The 5,477-nt window shown below is 41.2% G+C and overlaps 1 pseudogene; it reads right to left on the bottom strand.

Moving 5' to 3' along the window:
- Positions 1-5,016: 5,016 nt before the first annotated feature.
- On the bottom strand, positions 5,017-5,129 carry LOC122422988 (annotated as a pseudogene).
- Positions 5,130-5,477: the final 348 nt, after the last annotated feature.

Below are 5,477 nucleotides of genomic sequence, written 5' to 3'. Positions count from 1 at the left end.
TAAAAATTTTTTTGTTTCTCAACAACTGGCACAGTACTAGGCAGAAAGTAGGCACTCCCTGAATATTTCTGAAATGAATAATAATTCAAAGACATAGGTCACTTTTAGAAATGCTTCTGTGACTCTATCTGAGTAATCACTTATGACAATAACATGACTTGCAAAACATAGAAAGACAGTTGCTATGTGGGCATATCTGGGAAGGAATTTAACAAATTACATGATGCTGCAAAAGCTCCAGATCTGTGTAATGATTCTGTCTATAAGCATCTGGATCATAGTGTTTCTATACTTGCAGAAGATGTCTCTGAGCACTGGGGAGAACCAACTGTGCGTCTTCAATGAGGCTGGCACTGTCTGCTTCTCTCTGCCTCCATCAACTTGGGTACCACGAAAAGAAGAAAAAGAAGTCTACTCTTTTATACTCTTTTCCAGATTCTCTCCCCTCCCCCTTCCTACTCCTCTGTTGTAAAGGGGAGCAGGGAATTTACAGTTTTCTCATGGGTCCAATCCATTAAGTGGTCTTACCTCTGAAAAATTATTGTATGTAAGTGAGAGTTTGGGGACATTTTTCTGGCAAGAAGAGAGTAAGAAAGACCCTTTCTTTCTTTCTTAAATGTTTTTGTTGTTCAGTCGCTAAGCTGTGTCTGACTGTTTGCAACCCTAGCACACTAGGCTCCTCTGTCCTCCACTATCTCCCAGAGCTTGAATTAAACTCATGTCCATGGAGTCAATGATGCCATCCAACTGTCTCATCCTCTGCCACTTCCTTCTCCTCTTTCCTTCAATCTTTCCCAGCATCAGGCTCTTGGCATCCAGTGGCCAAAGTATTGGAGCTTCAGCTTCAGCATCAGTCCTTCCAATGAATACTTATGCTTTAAATATCATATTGTCCTTTTAGCTGTTGCCTTCTTTTTTGTCTGTGTGGTTTATTTTCCCCTTTAAAGAGGCATTTATTAAGCCTGTGTTGTGCCTCTAGCCCTGTTGAGGATGCAAAGCAAATGCAGGCCTCCAGCTCTGTCCTCAAAGATCCCAGACACTCTGGGTGGGGAGAAAACGCAAACAAGCATGTGCGTCAAATACGCTGCATGTAATCAAGGCTGTGGACCCCTCCTGTGGCCCCTGTCAGCAAGATTCAACCTTTTCCTTCACTTGATTAAACTGATGAACTTCAAATGCTGACCCATGTACAAAACTAGAATAAGGGGCCAACTGTTACGGCTCACTTTCTGTTTCTAAATGATAATTGTAGAAAACTCTAGTCATGTGCTTCCCCCACCTCCATTTGTCTATACGAAGGCAAGGCTGCAATTCTCAGACACGTGCCTGTGAATCAGTCCCACTGGAGACACAGCACATACTTACTACTCGGCAGCTTCTGATTTGGTGCTAGCGATGCCGAGTGCCTCTGTTCAATGCTGCATCTTACGACATTCCTGGTGGTCCAGTCACTAGGGCTTCACACTCCCACTGCAAGGGGCCTGGGTTTGATCTCTGATTAGGGAACTAGACCCCAGTTGCAGCAACTGAAAGATCCCAAATGCCACAACTAAGACCTGGCACAGCCAAATAAGTATTTTTTTTTAAATGTTAAGTCTTTATAATAATGCATTTATCCTTTGCCTATAGTCTTTGCACACTTAACTATTACTGAGATGCTGCTGCTTTTTTTTTTTTAAACCAGTGCTCACCATGAGAACTGGGCTGCCAGGAGTAGCCACCGCTGTGCCTCTTGTCTTCTCCTCTCCGGTCAGGTCTCCACCTGACCCCACTTACTTCTGGGCTCACACTGCCTCCCTGCCCATCCAGCTTCAGTGATGCCCCACAGTTCAGCGCATCACGGTCTCAGTCTGGTGGCCCCCGAGTGCCTCTGTCCAGACCCACCTGCCTGTGTGACTTCATCTCCCTCTTCCTGTTCCTTCATATAAAACAACTTCACTCTCATCCCTTCCTTTCATTTTCTCATTTTTTAAAAAAAGCCATAGAACACAAAGTTACTTTAGATAAAACACAACTCAAGAGGAGAGGTTTGTTTTTTGTAACACTTTTGTCCCAAAGATAGATGACAATATAATAATGCATATAATAATCAAACCAGAGGATGAGATCTGAGTGAACACATCCTCTTTATAGACCCCTTGAAATGTAGCTCTTCAAGAGTGTTGGGCCATGAACAGCCTTTCTAAGCCTTTCAACAATCTGACTTTGCTGAATGTCACAACAGGAACCATGAGCACTTTGGGAAAGAGACACTGAATACATTTTAAATGTGTTGAAATAAAAATGAGAGGAAAAACACCTGAGGGAAATCGTGGTGAAAATGTTGATTGATCTGGGTTTCCAGGATTGTTTTTGAATTCATCTTCCTGAGAAGGTGAAGAATCTCAAGGGAGCCACTTCAGTTACCACTTTCAGGGAGATAAAGTAAGGTGATTATTGAAGAAAGCAACAAATAGAAACACCAGAACAATCTGGATAGAAACTGTTCATTGGACTGAATCATGGAATTTTAAATTGAACTATATTTAGTACATGAAAATAATTGAATTTGGAACCTTGCCAGATGTTGATTAATTCTAGTCAAAGTATTCAAAATTTTCTGTTCTGAGTGAAAGGGAAAAACACTCAGTTTTCCATATTGAGGACTGAGCATATCCAAACGTAAAAGTTTTTTTTCCCCCTAAATCTTTTTTTTTTTTTTTTCCCTAAATCTTAAAAGCTCCTAATAGACTTATATATGGCCATCTCATGTAATTAAGTATGTTCCCATTAGCAAGATGGTATTTTGGAAAAGATGCCATCCCAGGAGTCAGGAGCCCTCAGCTGTGTGTGGCTATTGCTGCCGTCTTGATCAATCATTCATCTTGCTGGGCTCCCATTTCCTCGTCTATAAAATGAAGACCTTAATGCTATCTCTAAGCTCTTCTCAAGTTCTAAAATTCTGAAGCTAGAGCATATTTGAATAAATGACCTTTCTTAGTGGGGCTCAATTGTGGAAGGATGAGAGTTATGCTTGCACACAGAACCAGGGGACCCACATCCTGGCTGTGCATGTGCTCGCTGGTGAGCGTGGACAAGCTGTTTAATCTCCCCTGCCTTCAGTGACTTCCTTTCAAAAGTAGACACAGTGGGACTTCCTTGGTGGTCCAGTGGTTAAGGATCCACCTGCCAATGCAGGGGACACGGGTTCGACCTCTGATCCAGGAAGACTCCACCTGCTGCAGGGCCAAGAAGCCCCTGAGCCACAACTACTGAGCCCACACGCCCTAGAGCTTGGGCTCCACAGGAGCAGCCATTGCGATGAGAAGCCCGTGCAGCACATCTGGAGAGTAGCCGCAGCTTGCCACAGTTAGAGGAAGCTTGCCCACAGCAATGAAGATCCAGCACAGCCAAAAAAGTTTAAAAGCTGCTGAAAAAGTAGACATGATGCTTTTCATGGGGTTGTTAATAAAGATTAAATGAGGTAAAGTTTACAAACCTAGCACAGTTCTTAACAAGTATTTGACCTTTATAAATGAAAGTTGTTTTGTTGTTATTATTTTTATATGATGATCATGAAAGTGGTGGTACAGTCAAAAAAGACAGAATGAAGAAGGGGATTTACCAGCTTAAGTTTCCAAAGTTGAAAGCCATCAACAAATGATTCCTTAGTAATCTGAAGGTGTGGAAGCACCCCCAAACAGTGGGACTCTCTGAGTTGGGCTTTGTATTAATGCTCTTTTCTTCTCTTTGAATTTGAAAGCTTATCTCTGAAACTCCAGTATGCAGGGCCTAAACATTGAAGAAAAGAAGAAAGGTTTTGTTAGCTCACATGAATTCATCCCTTCCATTTTAACAACTCTTCATATAAGAATTTCTACATTTCTTTCATTGGTAATTTGGGGAAAAGATTAAAGAGTCATTGCTAACTGTAGATTTCTCTCATCTGCAAGTGTGTTCCTTGGACAAGTGTGATTCCTAAGTCAGTAGGATTTGGGGTCCGTTCTGATTTACAGTCTGGTTCATTGGAAGCCTGGCTTACTTGACCCTTCCTGGTCATTGGCTGAGGCCCCACTAATGGGCTTTTCTCTGCCAATTTCCTTGGGGATTCTCAGAGGAAGGGGAGACCTCTGAACTGTTGGGATGGAACGTCAATAAAACTGAATCTCTAGATAGACAGCATCTTCTCTACATGCGTTCTGCATGTGCACCCATGTGTGTGTATGTGCGCATGCTCTCACGCTGCTGAGCTTATGGTGACGCTCTGTATGGACAGGGCGTGAGCAGTTCCTGTCTCCTTTACTGGCTGTTACTGTTTCATGCAAAGAGCTTCCATCAGTGCTGGGAGGTAACGGGTGCCTTACTGCATGTGGTCAATTGTAGAAGCGTCCCTTGGTCGGCGCCTTCTTCTGTGCAATCCTCACTTCTGTTCCTCCCAAACCTCTCCTTTATTTCCAAGCCTAGCCTTCACATTTATGTTATTGTTTTCATGGTTTCACAGTTAGACTGAAGCTGTGCCTTTTGGGGTATTCTGTGTTTAATATTTTTGTAAGAAAATAAAGTATCACACACACGCAAATGCAAATCTGTGACAGAGACTGGGTCCTTCAACACAAGACTAAGGTTAGCTCATTTCCTCAATGTAGAAATAAAACTTAAAGCTAATTATTGGACTTGTTACAGGAGCAGAAGCTTTAAAAGAGGGAATATTCCCTCCTGTAGAGGGAGCTAAGATAGAGGAAATTTTGAGTGTCGTGACTTAATTAAGGAAGTTATTAAGACCCTAATAAACAGCACTGATCACATTGTCACTTAGGGAGTTATTTTTTGTTTGTATTTTGGTTTGTGTAGAAAATAGGTCTTCACTTTGGAAGGTATCACTGAAATCTAAACAGAGAAGTCAAATATAGCTTATTAGAGGATGAATGGTGTGAATTCTGATGAAAATTTTAAATTGTATTTGTTGGTTGTATTTTTAAAATTTTTTTTGCAACCAGTGATTTATTTCCTCCTTTCCCACATTTAGAAATTCTTAGGATCCCTCAGACAGTTCCTTCCCTCTTCTCCCCAAGCCAGCCCCAGTGGGTTCACCTTTATAATCTCTGGAACTGGAATAAGAGGTAAGATGTTTGAATGTTTTTTCACTGGGAAATTATTTATTGTTTTTAGTTTGCCTTCCAGTGTTCAAATATTAGTTCATAAAATAGTTGTTGGAAATATTTCCAACAAAATTTGTTTATTAGATTTGTTAAAACTATTTTTATCAGGCAGTATGGAGGGAAAGTGGAACTTTGCAAAAATCCACAACTGAGTGAGGACAAAACATACCTAATCAAAGGAAGGATCCAGTAAGAAAATGGATTTACCAATCTCTGAGAAAACTCTTTCCAGTCATTCATACTAAACAACAAAGTCCTTTATCTAACATGATTTAATCACCAAGGGTCTCCAGATGTTCAAAGGAAATCTATAGCATGAAAAAGGAACACCAAAGTAAA

This window comes from Cervus canadensis, chromosome 20, assembly GCF_019320065.1.
Source record: "Cervus canadensis isolate Bull #8, Minnesota chromosome 20, ASM1932006v1, whole genome shotgun sequence".
In the NCBI taxonomy this organism is placed as follows: Eukaryota; Metazoa; Chordata; class Mammalia; order Artiodactyla; family Cervidae; genus Cervus; species Cervus canadensis.
Note: the sequence above shows the minus strand (reverse complement) of the source record. Positions and strands in the feature narration are given on the sequence as shown.